The following is a 19,106-nucleotide window of genomic DNA, read 5'->3' on the forward strand; positions in this document are numbered from 1 at the left end:
AGATTCTCGAGACTAAGAGTGCCTTGAAGGGAGAGATGTGGAGACTTCTGGTAGGAGTGCCAGCCACAGGCCTGAGACCTGGAGCTCCAGGGGTCCAGGGGAGGGGTGAATTAGCCACTGTGGTGTCTCCCCCAGAGTAGTCTTGGTTCCCACCAAAAAAGAAAGAAAACCCGGTCCTATGAAACACTGAGCCAGGCCTTTTTAACAGCATAAACCGTTGCAAGAGAATAGAAGAAAATCAGCTGATGGGAACCCTATACCCTCCTTCTCAGACCTCTCCCCCAAAATGGAAAACAAAACTCCCTGCCTCCATTTCCCTTTCACTGGGGAGAGTGGAGCAAAGTTCAGAAGCCCTCCAAATGAGAGGCCACTGACCTCCAGGTCGGGATAGGGGAGGGAAATTCTGAGCAGTCCTTCCTCAGGCACTGGGGTGGCCCTGCTTGGGAGTTTCCTCCTGGGAGCCCCACTCAGGACCTAGAGACTCGTGCCCCCTCCTGACACCCCCCAACACACACAGACGTGGAGCTCTGGGTTTGAATCCTGTTCCCCAGTCAAATGCGGTGGGGCAGGCATTCTCAAATTACCAATCTAAAAGATACAGCTATGTGTCTTCTTGGGCCAGGTATTCAAAAGCACAGAGAAGGTGCGAGGCTTTGGAAAGCCAATCCATGTTGCAGAAGTCTCTCTGGAAGCATCTGCCACTGGCCTAGATTGTTAAAAGGCTCTGTAAATGATAGGAAATAGTTTCCTTACATTGTGTCCTCTTAAGGCTTCTTTAGCAGTCAAAACCACACGCCCGACGTGGGGCTCGAACCCACGACCCTGAGATTAAGAGTCTCATGCTCTACCGACTGAGCTAGCCAGGCAAAGACACAAGCTGTCTCTACCTCCCTGCTACTCTAAGTACCAAAGGCAAGTACTGCAAAAGAGGCCAAAGTGCATCCTGCCTCCAGGGAGGTGGTATGGGCGCGCGGGCCGGGGAGCGGGAGTCACTTAACCACTTAACCACTGCGTGGGAATGGGAGGCGGTTAACTAGGGTGTGAATATAAGTAGAAAGAGGCAGTAACCAGGGGTGGCTCGTTGGTCTAGGGGTATGATTCTCGCTTAGGGTGCGAGAGGTCCCGGGTTCAAATCCCGGACGAGCCCTAGCCTTTTTCTTCCCACAAACGCTCTCGGAGCCTCCCAGGGCCAACCTGCAGGAACAAAATCGGCCTGATGTACCACCGCCCACTGAGCGCGCTACCCTGATTGGAAAGGACAGAGTTCCTTAATCTCTGAGGCCTGAATTTGAGCTCCACATTGAGTTTAGGGAGCTGAGGCCTGCAGAGAGTGATCTCCAGAAGCAGCCGGACCACACGCACGTAGGGCGCCGCAGCTTCAGCCCCGGACTCCCTCGCCCTTCTCGCACCCCCCTGCAGCGACTGAACTCCCCGGTGGTTTTCCCTGCCTGGCCACCAGGGGGAGCGCTGAGCCAGAACGGCTGGGCTGGGAAGCCGGAGACCTTCTCCCGCCCGAGGGGCAGGAAGACCCAGACAAGGCCGGGAAGCCCCCCTATGTTCCGGGTGAGCCAGACTCTGGCTGACGCCCGCATTGCCCCTTGTGTTAATGACCAGTGAGGGTTCAGAGAGCCTCCCGGAACCCCCCCCTCCTCCACACACACACACCCCCTTCCCCGCGGTCCCACTGCAGGAGGGGAGAATAAGGCGACCGGGTAGAGCCTGCCCTGACCATGCAGCTCACGAAATGGACACTTTGACTTCAGCCCCAGGTTCTCCTCACCTCCCCTTTCCCTTCCTGGGACCTGAACAAAAACTGCAGGACCACTTCGGCCTGTGGCCCAGTGCCCAGCAGCAGCCTCGGATGCTGGGCTTCACTGCAGTCTCTAATGTTGCCCCAAAGTTCTCTTTGTCTGGTGGGCTGCCCCACCTCCCCCCAGCCAGGGGGTGACAGCAGAAGCCTCGTGGGGAGCCTGAACTCTCATTCCTGCCTGGCAATCGGGAGGCCCCACCTTGTGTGAACTGCCCACACACACACAAAAAGGTGGAGTCCTCTTCTCCCACCACAGGGGCCCATTGTAGAATTATAGAAGATGTAAATAAGATCTAGAGTTTCAAAGCATAATAAGGAAAATGTCCAAGATGCAACTGTAAATCACTGGTCATACTAAGAACCAGGAAAATCTCAACTTGAAGGAGAAAAGGTGATTGAAAGGCACGGACACAGATTTTGGAACTGTCTGAAAAGGAGGAGAGAGGTGGGAAAGAAGCCATCCTAAAAATGTTTGAAGAAGCTTTAAAGAACCCGCTTGAAACAAATTTAAAAGTTGAAAGTGTCAAAGAAACAGAAAATATAAAGAAAAACCACATGGAAAACTTAGAGCTGAAGAATGCAGCAAATGAAATGAAAAGCCTAATGGCAAACGCACGGACAAGATGGAAGAAAGAATCAGTGAATGTGAAGATAGAACGACAGAAACAACCCAATCTAAAGAACACGGAAAATAGACTTCGGAGGAAAGGAAGGAAGAGAAAGAGGAAGGAAGGAGGAAAGGAAGGAAAGAAGGACAGAGCCTCAAGGATTTGTGGAACTTTAACAAAGTATCTTATGTTGGAGTAGCTGGAGACCCAAAAAGAGAAGCAAGACGGGGCTAAATGTATTGGAAGAAATAGTAGTGGGACTTTATCTGTGTATTTCTTATAATTATCTTTAAATAAGCTCCATACCCAACGCAGGGCTTGAACTTACAACCCTGAGATCAGAAGCCACGTGCTCTACCAACTGAGCCAGCCAGCTGCCCCTGTCTGTGTACTTTTTAAAAACAGACTTTGTTTTTTAGAACAATTTCAGGTTCACAGCAAAACCGAGCAGAAATACAGAGCTCTCACAAACTCTCTGCCCCCGAGCATGCACAACCCACCTTCCTCCACTTTTTTATTTTAAAGCACATATATTATTGCTTCACCCATAAATGCTTTTCACTTTTGCCGGGGGCGGGGGGGGGGGGTGGTGGCAAATATCTCTACAAATAAAGTCCTTTTGTTTTAAAGCACCCTTAGTGCCGTGCACACAGCCAACACCATTAAGGATGATACCTTCTGTATTCTCTCTTCCCTGGTCTGTGCGCAGGTTCCCTGCTGCCTCCTTTCTCCTCTCTGCACTTGGTTGGCTGCATTCAGGATGCAAGGCAGGCGCCCACACGGCAGTGGGTGGAGTCTGAAATCTCAGGGGATCCTCAGTAGATTCCCTGAGGCACACCAGCTCCAGAGCTTGGGGAAGGGGAGGAGCAGAGAACTGCTAGGTCCCACTCCCAGCCCGTTTATCTGAAGTTCCTCCTTGCTCTGGAGAGCCAGGCCAGGACGGGGGCGCAGTGGGGGCTGCCCCCACCCAAACCCCACCTGGGGCTCAGGCCTGCAGACCCACAAGGACCGACCCTCTCCCTCCAGGGACGCCTTCGCTCTCGCCCCCAACTCCCGGGAGACTGGATCCGGAGGCAGAGAGAAGGAGGCAGGAGTCACGGCAGGCACCCCCGGGTCTCCAGAGCCTTCCTCCATCCACTGCCAGGTGGCAGGTTCCAGCAGCTCAGCATCGCCCGAGGGCAGACCAAGAAGGCGTGGGGCGAAATATATATTTTTAGAATTTTAAATAAAAATACATTGATTTTTAGATCATTCAAAGGGAGTGGGAGTTTTCATGCGAACAAGTGGAATCTGGTGGGTCTCACAATTATTTTAAGTACACAGGTTTGCTCGATTACATAAGGGAGGATGGTCCCGTCGCATTTCTCCAACTCCATGCCGCACGTCCCTGGGTAGGGGGGTCAGCGGGCGCCAGTGGGCTCTGAGTCCCGTCCGCGCTGCAGCGCCCCCCGGCCGCCGCGGAGCCCACCTGTCTGTGGGTCAGGGTCGCCCCTCAGCCTCCATCTGCTCGGGCCTGCTCCCCGGCCGGGCCGGGACGCCGCCGATTCTGAGCAATTCCCACATGCAGGGTGCCCGGAAGGGACTCCAGAGGTGGCCACGTCCCCGCCGTCCCCAGGACTGGCTCCACCCGGCCATTTTGTACCGTGCACAGTGGATCACATTCTGAAACTCAACCACTGCAGCCTCGTGGCATCCGCCCGGCTAGCTCAGTCGGTAGAGCATGAGACTCTTAATCTCAGGGTCGTGGGTTCGAGCCCCACGTTGGGCGTCCTTTTGAACCGAGACTTTGCACAAACCTCTGGGACCTCTGCGCAATTCCTGGCATGTTTGGTTTAGGTACAATCTCTTAAACGCACCAACAGTGCAGCTGGGGAGGGCCAAACTGTCACCTTGCCGAAGCCATCAGAGGTGATGAACGACCTCCCCTCCTTACACTGGGTTCTCCAGCCGCTTTATTCCTCAACTTCCTCTTTGAGGAAAGTAACCTTAGAAAGGGGTCTGTCGAAGATTGGGACCTCTCTATGAGAGAAAAGCCACCTATCCCAGTTTTCTCTTGGGTTCAGTCAAGGGAAGGAGCCAGTGGTATTACGGGTCCAGCTAAAGGACACCACGGCCGGATGCCACGTGCACAGTCCTGAAGAGCTGAACTTTTACTAAGTTGTCCCTTTGCGGGTCAGGGTGTACCTGGGATTCCAGGGCACATCATCACTCAATGTGGGGACGCCCCCCAGGACAGGGGGCACCAGACCTATGAGTAGGTGAGGGTGACAACCTGGGTGGGCACGACCACATGTCCTGGTGAATGCAACACCACGATTGCCAAACACTCTCAAAAGTAGGGCTCGTCTAGGATTTGAGCCTGAGACCTCTTGTAACCTGAGAATCATACCCCTAGACCAACGAGCCACCCCTTCTGGCTCTGGCCTTGCTGGTTGGGGACTGTCCCTCTTTCCTGTGGGTGTTGGGAAGGATTTGATTCAGGTCTCTATGGACAAGAGGAGAATGGGGGGTGGGGGTGGTCAGCATTGCCACACATGAAGACTCCAAGTCAGCAAGTCCCCAGTCCAGGTTTTGGGGGTGACTGCTCCGTTGCTCTTCCCCTCTGGTGGAAAACAGACCAACACTTGGAAAAGCTCCCCCAGGTCCTCCTTCTGTCACCAGGCTAAGGGCTGGGCTCTGGAATGAAGCTGAGAGCAGGGTTTGGACACCCTCCCCCCCACCCCAACACTGCCCAGGGCAAGACCATACCCTCTCCCATAGGACCCCACCCCTCCCAAGCCACACACTGGAGGGACCCACCACTCTGACCTGAGCGTCACCCCCACGTCCGCCCAGGGATCTGCCTCCTGGATTCCAAGATGCGCATCCCAGCACAGGCACAGTCAGAAGGGACCTTAAGGGATGGTGGGTGTTCAAATGTAAAGAAAGGATGAGGTAGGACATTAAGAAATTTTGGTAGCCCTCAGGGGAGATGCCCTGTCTTGCCACTGCCCATAACTGGGGTCAAGATGCCTCTTTGTCCACTGAGCACACCTGGACACCTGGCCTTGGGGTCCAGACCTGATCCAGCCACTCAGGTCCAGCTGGGATCTGGGTCTGCTGCACACTGGGCCTGTCTCTGGTCCATCCACACAGGTCCAGACCCCACTTCAGCTCTGTTGGGGACACCATTCATGCCTTGAAACGACTGGAAAAAGCCAACTGTGGGCTCCTTGGGGATTTGAAGCAGAAGGGAGAATGTGCTCTCCTCCACAGAGACCTTCCTCTGCTGAACCCCAGCTAAAGCTAAATCCAGGGAAAGGGGTGCCTGGGTGGCTCAGTCAGTTGAGCATGCAACTCTTGGTTTCCGCTCGGGTAATGATCTCGGAGTCTTGGAACCGAGCCTTTGCATCAGGCTCTGTGCTCAGGGGGAAGCCAGTCTCCTTGTCTCTCTCTCCTTCTGCTCCTCCCCGTGCTCTCTCTCTCTAAAATAAATAAATAAAATCTTAAAGAAAAAAAAGGGGCTAAATCCAGGGCTGGGCGTAAAGATGGGGAGCAGACCCCGAGGAAGGGATGCTGCTGACTCAGAAGAGGATTTTGGAGAGGAACCATCCTGCTGGTGAGGGGGTAGTGGTTCCCCCTTAAGGGATGGGAGTCTTAAAGCGTTCTGGCCACAGGAGAAGAAAGTGCTGGCCAGGGAGCTTGATTACCCCGGTTGACCTCCACCAGGCCTCAGGTCTGGAGAGGCCTCCCCTGGCGTCCCACTGGGCCCCAGGGTCTGTGCAGACCTGCTCCCCTTAGGGACTCCAGAATCAGGAGGCATAAGAGGGGTGCCACCCTGGGCTTAAGTGAAGAAACCAGGGTCAGAAAGGAGGCCCCACCGGTCTGCACACGCAGGGAACTCTGCCTGTACTGCGGCTGCCTGGTAAGGGCTCTGTGCCATGATCCCCAGGCCGGATTTGACTCTGGGCTTGAGATCAGGAAGCTCTTCCCAGACTGGGGGCCCCTGAAATTTCCACCAAGGCCTCCGGCCCTTCCCATATTAACCACGTCTTTTATTTTCTATACTCTGATACCTTGACATCAGAGTCTCGCTGACCCTGGAGAGGTTTTCCTTCCCAGGGTTGGTCAATTCCTGGAGATAGCAAATCCTCCTCAACAGGGCATTTCAAATGCAAACCAACCATTCCAGAGTCCACAGCCCCCAGTCACCTCTTTTAGCAGGCTTTCACACTGGGGGTTACTATCCACCTGCCAGGATCACCCCAAGGCCAGGAAACAGACAACTAGGGACAGAGCTATCTATGTTCCAGAAGCAGCTGAAGTTAGTGCCGACTAGCAGGTCTAAACCTGTTCACTCTGCCTCACCTGTCTCACCTTCACTGAAACTACAAGAAAGGCTCTGGACCGCATTTTCTCGAACTTTCTCTGCTTCGGGACTACCCGGAGCCTCTCCTGTGCCATCCACACCACCCCCCAACCCGGGCCAGGCGTGCCCCTCTGCTTGGGAGCTTTGAGTCACAAGCCATTTTTTCAACGGCTGCATCTGCTGGGCTCACCATACCTCAGTAGTAATAAAACCTCTGGAAACACTGCTGTTCTTCCAGGGGGGCTGGGGCGCCTTGGGGGGCCCTGTGCCCTTCTTGGCCCCAACACTAAGGCTGAGTCCTTCCCCATGCCCAATTTCCACTCTGGTTTACTTCCTTCATCTGTGGAAGGTCCTTCTGGTAGCCCCTTAAGGAAAAAGACGTTTGCAAACGACCTTTTACACCCCAAAGCAAAAAAAAAAAAAAAAGTGTCCAGAGGAAGTTGGGTGGTCACCCCTCAGGCTGGGACTACCTGAGGCTCGCACACAGGCACACAGACCAGGTCTCCTGCTCTCGAAGAGGCAGACTGACTGGCCCGTGGGGGACCCAAGCTTCCTCTGGCCCAGGACGTCCCGCGCTTTCACGCACCGGTCCAAAAGGAGGGCTCGTCCGGGATTTGAACCCGGGACCTCTCGCACCCAAAGCGAGAATCATACCCCTAGACCAACGAGCCACCCTGAGACCATCCTGCTAAGGCTTGTCCTTGGAGGCCTGTGCCCTGGACTCGGCACTCCCGTCCCATGAGTCCTGGCTTCCTGATCCCTCGGGAAGGTGCACGGAGGGAGGTTTCGGTTTCAATTCCAGAAGGGGACGGGGATGCAGTGCAGCCAGGACCTGGGGGGTGGGGGGGAGAGCGCCGGCCCACTCGGCCCCAGACCCTCAAGCCCCCGGTCCCCTGCCCCCAAGAGCACGATGGCCCCGCCCCTGCCTAGGGCCACCCGAGCAACCAGAGGAGGTGGCAGGTGACACTGAGGAGGGAGTCTGTGTGGCCCGGGTGAACAGGGAGGTCTCTCATGGTGGATCCCAGCCCAAAAATTTCCCCAACGTGGGACACAAGTCCAGGACCCTGAGAATGAGACTCTGCTGCCTCCCAACTGGCCAGCTCGGCCGAGCCTCCATCTCGGGGAAGGACCCCGGGGCTCCTGTCCTCAGTCGAGCCCCCCCTTGACCTGGGCTCCGCCCCAGAAGCCCCTCGAAACTGTGGAACGCCGATGCAGGGGTCCGAACTGGGGTCGGGGCTCACTTCCTCCCAAACGGGCAGCTGCACGAACGCTCCAAACTTTTACGCTCTCAACTTCTCTTTCGTCTTGCGCTCACAAGGGGTCCAGCACCCACCTGGGGAGGAGGGTTATCCCGGCTTGTCCCCGGGCCCGGGCCCTGGAGTCTTACTGATTCGCTTCTTGCTGTCCACTAAAAAGGGGGACAGCTTGAAAGTGAGGGATCCTCCGTGGTTGGAAGCTGCCACCTCTCACATCCTGATCGAGGATCACACCGCGTTCCTTACGGGCCAGCTCCAGTGACACTCAGCCCCATGCCCTCGTCCCAGACTTTCCGGCTCCCCTGAGCCGCTGGGCCACACAGACCCGCGGACAGGACAGGACAGCAGACAGTGGCCTGGCGGCCCCCTCGCTCCTCGCAGAAAGGACCGCGGATTCAGCGTTGCAGTGCCCGGGAGGCAGCGCACCCAGGATCCAGGACCTGTCCTTACCGGTTTCAGGACAGCAAAGTGCCGGAGTACCCCAGTCCGCCTGCGCAGCGGCAGCGCCCCACGCCTGCCCGGCTAGCTCAGTCGGTAGAGCATGAGACTCTTAATCTCAGGGTCGTGGGTTCGAGCCCCACGTTGGGCGTGGCTTTTGTCCAGATGATCGTACAACTAAACAGGTGACTGGGTCTGTATAAACTAGAACTCTTACAAAGGGGAATCTGTCCCTGTTCCAGGGAGGCCAGGACGCTGAGAGCCAACCTCAAATCTCACCAAGGCAACTTGCTTCCATTGTTTATGTTCCATTATATGTATTTTGTAATTTTAAAAATTTGAAATTTATGCAAAAGTTCCAGGTACAATACACACAGTGATCAGAAGCCTCTCTGAGGAGCTCCCCTTCTAGGAACTTCCTTCAAGTTGGCAAGATCTGGGCAGGGGCTAACCAGGCCAATCCAAGAATATCACCCAACATAGGACTCAAACCCACTAACTTATGCTGTTAAGTCTCAACTCTACAGGCTGAAGGAGAGCTACAACGGACGACTTGGAGTGGATTGTCAGCTAAAGGTGGAACCTCATCAACTCTGGCCCTGAGTGGGGACCTACGTGGGGCCCCATCTGTATCAAGGGTGCCCCCCTCCCACACCCTCACCTTCTCCAGTACTGTGCCCCCACCCAAGCTTCCCTCCCGGGTGGGCAGAGAAGTGGCAGGCCAGCCTTGTCCCCGCTCCTCTCCCCTTTCTAAAGTAGAAAGAAAATTAGAAATCGTGGGATACTCTTGAGTACAAGTTAGTGTGTCCACTCGTTGAGAAGCAAGCAGAGAGGGAACTGTGGGTTCCTTTCTGTGGAAGGTAAGAGAGCCCAAAGGGTTAGCGACCCGGATCCTGAGGCTTGGCATCCGTGAGTCAGGATGTCAGGGCGTCTGGGTAATCTGGGTTTCCAGGGGTCCATTCCTCCCGGTACCTCTGCTGCTCTAGCAGGCAGCCTCTATAGGTCCTGGCTCCATGTCAGAAAACCCACGCTTCCCCGGGGGTGCGGGGCTAGGGAGTGAGGAGGCACCTGCCGGGAAGCTGGGCCAGGGCACCGACCCATCCAAAAAAGACTGTATTGGGGGCCCTGGGTGGCTCACTCAGTTAAGCGACTGACTCCTGGTTTCAGCTCAGGTCATGATCTCAGGGTTTTGAGATGGAAGCCCCACCTTGGGCTCTGTGCTGAGCGTGGAATCTGCTTGGGACTCTCTCTCCCTCTGCCGCTCCCCACTGCTCACTCTCGATTGTGCTTTCTCTCTCTCAAATAAATAGATAAATCTTTAAAAGAGAGAGAGACTTTATTTATAAGAGTTCTCTGGGGAAACAGAACATAGAAAAGATGGAAGAGACAGATGTTTGGATTGATTTTAAAGAATTGGCTCACAGGATGGCCACTGGAAATTCCAGCAAAAGTAGATACTGCAGTCTTGAGTCAGAAGGCCTCAGAGGTAGCCTTCCTTCCTCCTGGGGAGAGTCTTTGCTCCTGAGACCTTCAACTGACTGGATGAGGCGCACCCACATTGTGGAAGGTAATCTGCTTCACTCAAGTCTACTGATTTAAATGTTAATTGCATAAAAAAAAAAATACAGCAACATTTAGACTTGTGTTTTACCAAACATTTGGGCACCAGAGCCTGGCCAAGTTGATATATATTAACCATCATGGGGTCTTACCAAGTGCTAGGCTTCTTTCTTAATAATAGGGGATGCAAGCTACACCAGCTTACCTTCTTCTCCGGGTATATCGCAGTACCTGCCAGACCAGACAACAGTCACTCCCAAACTTCTCAAAGATGCTGGTTCCTCCCCTCCACTGCGCATGTGTTATTTCCTTGGTAAATGGCATTTCCTCCAGGCACTGCAAGATTCGAAGTCAGCAGCGGGTTTTTGCCCTGATGATGTAGGACCACTCTAGCGTGCCTGTGTCTCTGTCCCTTCTGATTCCTTTCTTCAAAGTTTGCCGTGACATTTCTCGAAACTCTACTTCATTTCAGGAAGCCGTGCCAGCTGAGTATTATAACCAGGCGGAGGGACCCTTGCCAGGGTGTTAAGGCTTGTGTCAAGGAAGAGTCCCATACAGATCATCTTTTCCCTTTTCCAGCTTTTTATTCTCCCCACCCTGATCCAGGACGCATTACTGCTGACATGTTACCCAGGTGCTACAGCGCTCAGTTTAGAGGTCCCCTCCTCCTGAGCAGTGCCCGTAATTTCTCAGTTGAGATGGAACCCCAGTATTCGGCCTGGTGGCCTGGAGGAGGAGTAGAATCCTGAAGAAATGAAACATTATCTCCTAAGTATCTGCCTCATCTGAGTTTCTTCCCAGCCTTCAGGCAAGAGGGGTGGAGGCCTGGGCCACATCTGCAGGCTCAGAGAGTTTGAGTCTCCATACATTGCCCCAGCTAGCCCCATTCCAAGTTTCTGGGTCCCACTTCTTCCCTCTCAGCACCCTGACTTTGGCCTAAGAGATTTGCCAGAGTGAGAATTCTACTTTTTCTCAGCATCTGCTACTTTGACATGGAGGCCCCAAGCCTGGCCTTCAGCTTCATTAGCCCTTCAGCTGAAGGACATGTGGGCTGCTTTTGGGGCTGCCATTGTGCTTTGAATTGGTTATTAGTCGACACAAGCATGTCATTCTTTTGTCTTAGAGCGTTAAAGATGCTCAACAACAGCCTAACCAAGGAGGTGAAAGACCTGTGCCCGGCAAACTGTGAAACACTGATGGAAGAAACTGAAGACGATGCAAAGAAATGGAAAGACATCCCATGCTCATGGATTAGAAGAACGAATATTGTTAAAATGTCTATACTGCCCAAAGCAATCTACACATTTAATGCAACCCCTATCAAAATACCAACAGCATTTTTCACAAAACTAGTGAAAAAATACTCACTCACTAGTATTTACTCAGCCATGAAAACGAATGAAATCGTGCCATTTGCAAAAATACAGATGGAGCTAGAGAGTATAATGCTAAGCAAGATAAGTCAGTCAGAGAAAGACAAATACCACATGAGTTCACTCAAATGTGGAATTTAAGAAACAAAACAAATAAAGGGAAAGGATAGGAGAGAGACAAATCAAGAAGCTGACTCTTAACCACAGAGAACAAACTGATGGTTACTGGAGAGGTGGGGGTGGGGGGTGAATAGGTGATGGGAATGAAGGACTGCACTTGTGATGAGCACCAGGTGATGAATGGAAGTGTTGAATCACTATATTGTACACCTGAAACTAATACAACACTATGTTCACTAAGTGGAATTAAAATAAAAACTTAAAAAACAAAGATACTCGACAGGAGCCACATCATCCCACAGTCCCTACCAGACCTTTCCCACTGTGTCCCTGAGGTGCCCAGAGCCACGGGACAAGTGCAGCTCATTTCCTAACCCCTCGGGTCTATCCCAGGTCTGAATAATCGTACCACTGGGGCACTCGAGCGTTTCTCAAAACACTCCCCGCCACGGCTGGTGTAGTCCTCTGTGCCAGGCGGCCGGCAGCTGATTCAACTTTAGAATCTCCTTCTGAGAGTCTGGTTCCAGCTGTGGAAGGACAACCTTCCCAGGAGCAAGCCTGAGGCAGGGATTTCTGTATCATCCATGCACGAAGAAAACACGCTCAGGAGGCACCTGTAAGGTAGGGGGTGGGGGGTGGGGGGACAGGCAGGTGTACCAGTTATTACACTCATCTCCCGGCTTCCAGCTCACCCTTCTAGACCCTACTGGGCTGGGGCGGGGGGAGGGGTGGTACTCTGCTTTGCCAGCTGATCCGCCTTAGGTTTTGCTGACCGGAGGCAGAGACTGAGTGGCTGAAGGAAGGACCCACTGCTTCCTGTTTTCTGTTCCCGCCATGCCGTCCCCCCTCCCCCCATCCATGCAGCAACCATTCACTCCAGGAATAGCAACCGAATCCAGTTAGAAATTTCCTAACACTCACAGAATCCGCCTCATCGTGGCTCATGAGAGACTCCGGCGCAAGCTGCCTGCGGTCCGTGGGACCCTCCTCGGAACTCAGAGACACCCATGCTAGCTGAGCGGCACTCTTTCTCTGAGATCTGCTCTCAAGCTCCTTGGGGCCCTCTGCACGCTTCTGACTTTTAATAACTGCAGCCTCTCCCCTTGGTCCTGCAGCCCTGCAGGTGGTAGCTGATTTTGGTGTTACCTTCCTGCCTCCTCCACCTCATTAGCCACTCTTTATACCTAGTTAATCATTGTTCTTTCAGTAGGCTGTTAACATCAGGGATGGCTTTTCTTTTCTCCCCCAGGTTTACTGAGATATCATTGACAAATAAAAACCATACATATTGAGGGTGTTCAATGGAATGGTTTGATATCTGTGTACATTGTGAACTGATTCCCACAATCAAGCTAATTAACATGTCCATCACCTCATGTGGTTACTTAAGATCTACTCCCTTAGCAAATTTCAAGCACACGATACAATGTTATTCACTATCATCACCATGCTGTAGATTAGGTCCCCGCAACTCATTCATTGTACCTTTGACCAACCTTCCCTGTTTCCCCCAATACCCACGGGTGGGTTTTCTGACTGCTGCCTGGACCTTGATTTGGTAATGAGTTTGGGCTTGGACGCAGCTGAGCTCCTTGCCAATGGGAAACAGGACGTGGGTCATTGATGGCACATGGTGGCATCATGATCAAGCCACGTATCGCCTGGTTGATTATGATGAAGCAGTGCCCAGAAGGACCACGTGGCTATGGTCCTTGACTGTTGTGGCAGGAAAGGTGATTATGAGGACTGTGGCCTGGAAGGGATTCTTCTGGGGGCACTGGTTTGCTCACCGAAAAGAAATGACAAGACCAGGTCTTTAATCTTTCAGCCCAAGTCTTGTTCAGAAGCTCAGGGACAGGGGTGGGGGGATGGGTGAGCCCAGTGGTGGTGGGTATTAAGGAGGGCACGTATTGCATGGAGCACTGGGTGCTATACACAAACAATGAATCATGGATCACTACATCAAAAACTAATGATGTACTGTATGGTGACTAACATAACATAATAAAATTAAATTAAATTAAAAAAAAAAGAAGCCCAGGGATATTTCATGGCTGCCATAAAATAATCTTAGAGCTGCAGGGCTGATATTGCTAAAGATCAAACCCATCCCTGAATTACACCTGTTATGGAATGACATTGGAAGTTGAGTTCACAGCCTCGGGGGATCTTTCATGTGAAAGAAATGGCAATGATTATGAAGGAGTGGGGTCAAAGACGGGGAGCCCTCTGGGTGGGCTCAGACAAAGTTGAGAATCCCGAATTCCTGAGCTTCCTTGCCGGTAGAATCAGTCTGGAATCTGTGGAAAGGAGCCTTCCGTGTTTGAATGTCCTATAATAATCTCACCTGGAGCACTTGTCTTCCAAGGGGATGCAAGTGCTCCACAAAGCCCACACCAACCACCCTTGTTAGTACTGGCCCCATGACTTCAGCCAGATCAGCATGCTGTGGGCAGTGAGTACAAAGGCTGACGCAGCAGAAATAGCTTATTCACCCAAAGAATTGCAGGGGGTGCTCATTTATGCCAGTAGAGACCGAGGAGATACATGTGGGAATGAACCTAAGGGTGCTGGAGTAAGGAGGATGAGATACGATTGTGCATCTGGTGAATTTATTGACCTGGGAGCACTTCCCAGAAAGCCTGTACTTAACATGTTATTTTGTGCCGCTGAATGTGGTTCTGCCAGGTTTCTTGGTTGGTTGGCTAAGCATTGAACTCAGTGGTAGCCTATGTTTAATGAGACTGAGATGTGAGAATGTCCCTGGCATCAAGTAGAAAAAGGAAGCCAAAGACTTAGTGAGATGGGGCTGTAGACACCCACCACCCACTGACAGCACCCAGAGGACATTCCTTTCAATAAGGCATTGAGAAACATTGGCGAGGGAAGCACCAGCATCCTTGGATAGCTCTGTGGTCCCCCAGTCTCCTTCCACGATGGTGGGAGACACTGCACTGAGATGACATTCTTCATTCCAGGGGGAATAACGGAGTCCCGGATATTTGGGAAAGTGGGAGAAGTAAGACCAGAACCAGGGGAACAGAAGAGTCTCATTCATGGTTTTTAAAGGCAAAAGAGAACTATATTTTTATATGTGTATATGACAAAGCTCCAGTGGTCTTCCCTTCTACGGGCATGTGGCATAGGAGGTTTCTGATTTTACTCTACACCATGTCCTGCAGTTTGGGAGATTTTTACCTCCAGGATGAAGACAGGGATTGCATGGATTAACAAAAGAGAAAACTTTATTATGGACTACTTCAAACACGCACTAAAGCAGAGAAATAGTATAATGTATCCTCATGTCCCCCAGCTTAAGCCAACTGACCAATAACCTTGTTTTGTCTATACCTCCAATCAACCCATTATGTTTTCCCTAGCTTTATTGAGAGATAATTGACAAATAAAAATGGTATATATTGAAGGTGCACAATGTGATGATTTGATACACATACACATTTGTGAAATATTTACTACCGTCAAGTTAACACATCCATCCCTTCGCATAGTTACCTTTTCTGTGTGTGTGGTGAGAACATTTCCGAGCTCCTCTCAAAGCAACTTGCAAGTATACAATACTGCATTAATAACCATTGTCAGCACTCAGCCCATTGTTTTAAAGCAAAACAGTTGTCATGTAATTTAATCTCTAAATAATTGCCTTGGGTCTGTTTATAAAAAAAATATATAGAACCACAATAAAATTAATACACCTGGAAAAAGGAACAATTATTCCTTTATATCATCAAGTAGAATGGATGGTTATTTTTTAAAAGTGAATAATGCCAGTATTCCTTTCTGAAACCTGGAAACGTGCACCCCTTATTAGAAAATACAGCGCAACCAATTTACTAGCTAGCTTAGGACTTCGTCTGGATAACCTCCAGGAACCCTTAACTTGGCTTCCTCCCCTGGGGAAGCATTTCATTTTTTCCTTGGAAGAGGTCTAAAACTTAACCCTGTGTACCCCGGGTGGGACTCGAACCCACAATCCCTGGCTTAGGAGGCCAATGCCTTATCCATTAGGCCACCGGGGCCGACAATGGATATCTTGCAATGGTCCTAGACCAGTCTCTCCATCACCTCCCCGTGGTTCCTGCCGGTTACATACAGATTCCCGGCTCCATCCCGGTCTCCCCCCGGCCTCCCCCCGGCCTGTCAACACCCGACCTGGCCGGCGGCTGGAGCATCCTCCGACCCCGGAGAGAGAGCACACGCGCAGATGGAGCCCAAAGAACTGGGTGGCGCTCAGTTCGTAGGACTTGGGTGTGATCCTCGCTTAGGGTGCGAGAAGCCTGGGGATCAAATCCTGGGCGAGCTCTTTCCTTCTTGTGGGAGAATCCGGGTCTGGTGATAACTGCTAGCAAGGAGTTGGCTATGCAAAATGTGCGAGAGAAGAGAAGAGGGGTACCAGCCCGGTGATTGGGAAAAGTGCCATCCCTGTCCTTGTCCTCCTCCCTACACTGCCCCGTAGACAGGAGGTGTTACCTGGGTCCAGGGCTCTGCGGTTTTTAACAGACCGTGGCCTGAGGTCTTTGTCCTAAGCGCCTTCCGCAATACCTCGGGCCAGCTGTGTCGGTGGAATATGAGATTCTCACCGTCAGAGAACCCATCCATAGCTTTCCCACCAGAGGACGGGTGTTCTTTCCATCTCCAAAATGTTCAACTTAACAAATTTCAAACCGCTGAAGCATCACAAAAACGATAAACACCCCATAGGACCCCAGGTCACCTGCGCCCACCTTCCCCAATGAGGGCTCTGGCTGCCACTGCCCTGGCGGTCACCGGGTGGGAGGAGGTTACATCACTTAGGTCACCTGGCTTAGCCACAATCCCCTGGAGAGAACTCGGTTCCGCAGGTAAAGACATTTTTTTCCCAGGTAAAATGATGACCCAGTCCTGGGCATATTCTTTATATTTAAACTTTTAAATATACATTCACACAAGTCATTTAGGTATACTATCATTGCAAGAAATCAAAATATTCGATTTTTTAAACATTTTATTATGGTAAAAAATATTTATATATAACGTTAAATTGGCCAATTAAGCCGTTTTTAGGTGTACGATTCAGTGCCATCAGTTACATGCACAATATCATCCAACCGTCACCACTATTTCCGATTTTTTTATCACAATAATCCATGACATTTTGAAATGCACCTGTGCTCCGACCCCCTTGGGACAACTCCCCGCCCCCCTGCAACAATCCAACCCCTCCCCTCGTTTGTCACAGCTCTGGTCAACTGAACTATATTGGCCTCGTCTGAGGCTCCTGGACTCGCTGCGGGTGGTTTCAGGTTCTGGCCTGCGTTGGGCCCCGCAGCGCCCTCGGGGTCGCGGGGGCTGCAGACCAGGCCCTGGCTCCCGAGCTGCGCGCCGGCAGGGGCTGGGCGGGTTCCCTGGGTGCCGTAGGGCGGGGCGGCGCGCGGGGGGCACCGCCCAAGCCTCCAAAGGTTCCGCGAAGGGCGCAGTCCCGACAGAGGGAAAATTTAAAGTCGAGGGAGGAAAACAAACGCTGCAGCGACCACGAAGGGACTCGAACCCTCAATCTTCTGATCCGGAATCAGACGCCTTATCCATTAGGCCACGCGGCCCCACCAATAACGATCCCACAGCTTCTCTCATAAAGCTGGTCCAGGCGCCTGCGTGGTGCGCCGGAATGCGCATGCTCCTACCGGCGAGGAGCTCCTCCCCCTCGGGCCCTGTGTGGGTGGGGCTGCGAGCTGGGGCCCCGCGCGGAAATGAGCCCCGGCGGCTCGGCGACGACAGCCCTAACGAGCTGTACCCCGAGTTCGAGCCCCGGTGAGGCCGCGCAGGCTCCTACCTTGACTGGCGGCTTGGGAGCTCTTCCCCCACGTGGCCCCAGAGCGCGTTGGGTGAGGGGCTGCCCACTGCTCCCGCAGCCCACATGCTTCCTCATCACAGCACCGATGAGCCTGCAGGGCTCTGTCCAGTCTTGTGCTCCCAGACTGGACTCTGACCGGCGTGAAGGCGAGACCGCATCTCCTGCACTCCCACGGCCCCAGCCCCGGGCGCCGGCGGGATGCGCGAGCTGAGACAGCGATGTGGGCCCCGGCTGCCCCCTCTTGGAACATCGAGCCCAGCCTAAGGCCGCGCAGGGTTCCTCGGTCCCTCCGCCCGCGGGAAGGCCCAGCCTCCGGCTCCCGGGAGCACAAATGCACCCTTGCGGAGTGCCAGGCACTTGGCCAGCGCTCTCTCACTCTGTCACCTCCCTGAGGGCAGACACTGTTCACGGGCACAGCGATCGTTGCACGCCCCCCGAGCCCCGCGCCCGCGCTGCTGCGCCCATTTACAGAAGAGGAACCGGGAGAGGGGATGGAGTCGGCGGCGGCGCTGGGCCGTGGCGCCCGCGGTCTGCACTCGCGGTCCGCACCCCGGGGCGGCAGCGGGCGCAATCAGGCCTGCAGGCAGAGCCGGCGCCTCAGCGAGCTGCGGATCTCCAGGCAGGCCTTGCGGCGCTCCTGGCAGTCGGGACCCAGCACCTCCAGTTCACACACCCGTCGGTTGACCTGCGAGGACCACACTCAGCCTGCGCCCAGGACTCCCGGGTCCCTCGGCACCCAGCCTGGCGCCCCGTGGATGGGAAGCCCTAAAATTTCAAGTGCTGCCTTGCCATCGTGGGCCCTCACGGGGCCTCAGGGGCCTAACCGTGAGCCCCCTGCCCCTGTCAGACGTGCCCCCCACACGGCAGGAAAGGCTCCCCACCCAGCTGGTTCCCCCACCCTCAGCTTGTCCTCAGTCTGAGGGGCTTCAATTCCCTGCCAGCCTGGAAAATTATTCAAACAAGCCAATCACATCCTCCTGCAGGGACCAGGGGCACCCCACCCACTCTTACTCTGAAGCCTGCGGCCCACGGCCCCTGCTGGTTCACTCTGTTCCCGACTGCAACCCCCAGGGGCCCTGCGCGGTGGGCGGTGGCCTCCACACGGCAGTGAGTATACCCGGCTAGTAACTTCTGTGGCTCTCGTTGGCCAGCCCCAGGCGCCCTGTGTCTGGGAGGCGATCAGAACACCAGGGTTGGGGAGAAGGATGAATCCAGCCCCTCTCCCCACGTCTCTGCCCCTAACCCCAACACACCTCAGTCAGCAGCTCCAGGAGCTCTCCCCCCGGGGTCAGCTCTGAGGACCTCCACCAGAGTCTGGATAAAGTCCGAGCCCTTCTCATCATCCCGATAGGCTACACAGCCTAGGCCAGAGGACCAGGGTCAGAGTGTCAGACTTGCCCACCCCCTCCCCCCCACCCCACCCCCGCTGCCTTCCAACCCCCCAGGGGCTCTTTGTTGGTAGAAATGGCCTACAAACAGACAAGACCCCAGGGGTCAAGCAAGGGAATGGTGCAAAGAGCAGGAACTTCTGGCTTCTGGAACAACTTGTTGCTTGATATTTGTGGGGTGAATATATAATTTGACTGAATATGGAACACACATTCACTGCGAACCTACCCTGTGCTGGCCGGGCCCTGAGCAGGGGCCTGAGGCATATCCCTCACGGAATTTACAGCGCTCAGCACAGTCAGTCCTCATTGTGAGCTCACCGTCGTTACTATTATTATAAATCATAAATATGGAAG

The 19,106-nt window shown here is 53.4% G+C and overlaps 1 long non-coding RNA gene and 7 other non-coding genes across 8 annotated transcripts; 3 read left to right on the top strand and 5 right to left on the bottom strand.

Annotated features, from left to right (window-relative positions):
- Positions 1-793: 793 nt before the first annotated feature.
- TRNAK-CUU (transfer RNA lysine (anticodon CUU)) lies at positions 794-866 on the bottom strand. The gene has a single exon. It is a non-coding gene; the product is annotated as a tRNA-Lys (tRNA).
- A 209-nt stretch (positions 867-1,075) lies between these two features.
- On the top strand, positions 1,076-1,147 carry TRNAP-AGG (transfer RNA proline (anticodon AGG)). Its single transcript has one exon. It is a non-coding gene; the product is annotated as a tRNA-Pro (tRNA).
- A 2,966-nt stretch (positions 1,148-4,113) lies between these two features.
- Positions 4,114-4,186, top strand: TRNAK-CUU (transfer RNA lysine (anticodon CUU)). The gene has a single exon. It is a non-coding gene; the product is annotated as a tRNA-Lys (tRNA).
- Positions 4,187-7,365: 3,179 nt separating this feature from the next.
- On the bottom strand, positions 7,366-7,437 carry TRNAP-UGG (transfer RNA proline (anticodon UGG)). The gene has a single exon. It is a non-coding gene; the product is annotated as a tRNA-Pro (tRNA).
- Positions 7,438-8,538: 1,101 nt separating this feature from the next.
- On the top strand, positions 8,539-8,611 carry TRNAK-CUU (transfer RNA lysine (anticodon CUU)). Its single transcript has one exon. It is a non-coding gene; the product is annotated as a tRNA-Lys (tRNA).
- Positions 8,612-15,477: 6,866 nt separating this feature from the next.
- TRNAR-CCU (transfer RNA arginine (anticodon CCU)) lies at positions 15,478-15,550 on the bottom strand. The gene has a single exon. It is a non-coding gene; the product is annotated as a tRNA-Arg (tRNA).
- Positions 15,551-16,499: 949 nt separating this feature from the next.
- On the bottom strand, positions 16,500-17,465 carry LOC144382303 (uncharacterized). Its single transcript, XR_013448937.1, has 2 exons — positions 17,341-17,465; positions 16,500-17,239 (listed from the first exon to the last, which is right to left on the bottom strand). It is a non-coding gene; the product is annotated as an uncharacterized LOC144382303 (long non-coding RNA).
- On the bottom strand, positions 17,038-17,110 carry TRNAR-CCG (transfer RNA arginine (anticodon CCG)). Its single transcript has one exon. It is a non-coding gene; the product is annotated as a tRNA-Arg (tRNA).
- Positions 17,466-19,106: the final 1,641 nt, after the last annotated feature.

Source organism: Halichoerus grypus, chromosome 6, assembly GCF_964656455.1.
Source record: "Halichoerus grypus chromosome 6, mHalGry1.hap1.1, whole genome shotgun sequence".
NCBI lineage: Eukaryota > Metazoa > Chordata > Mammalia > Carnivora > Phocidae > Halichoerus > Halichoerus grypus.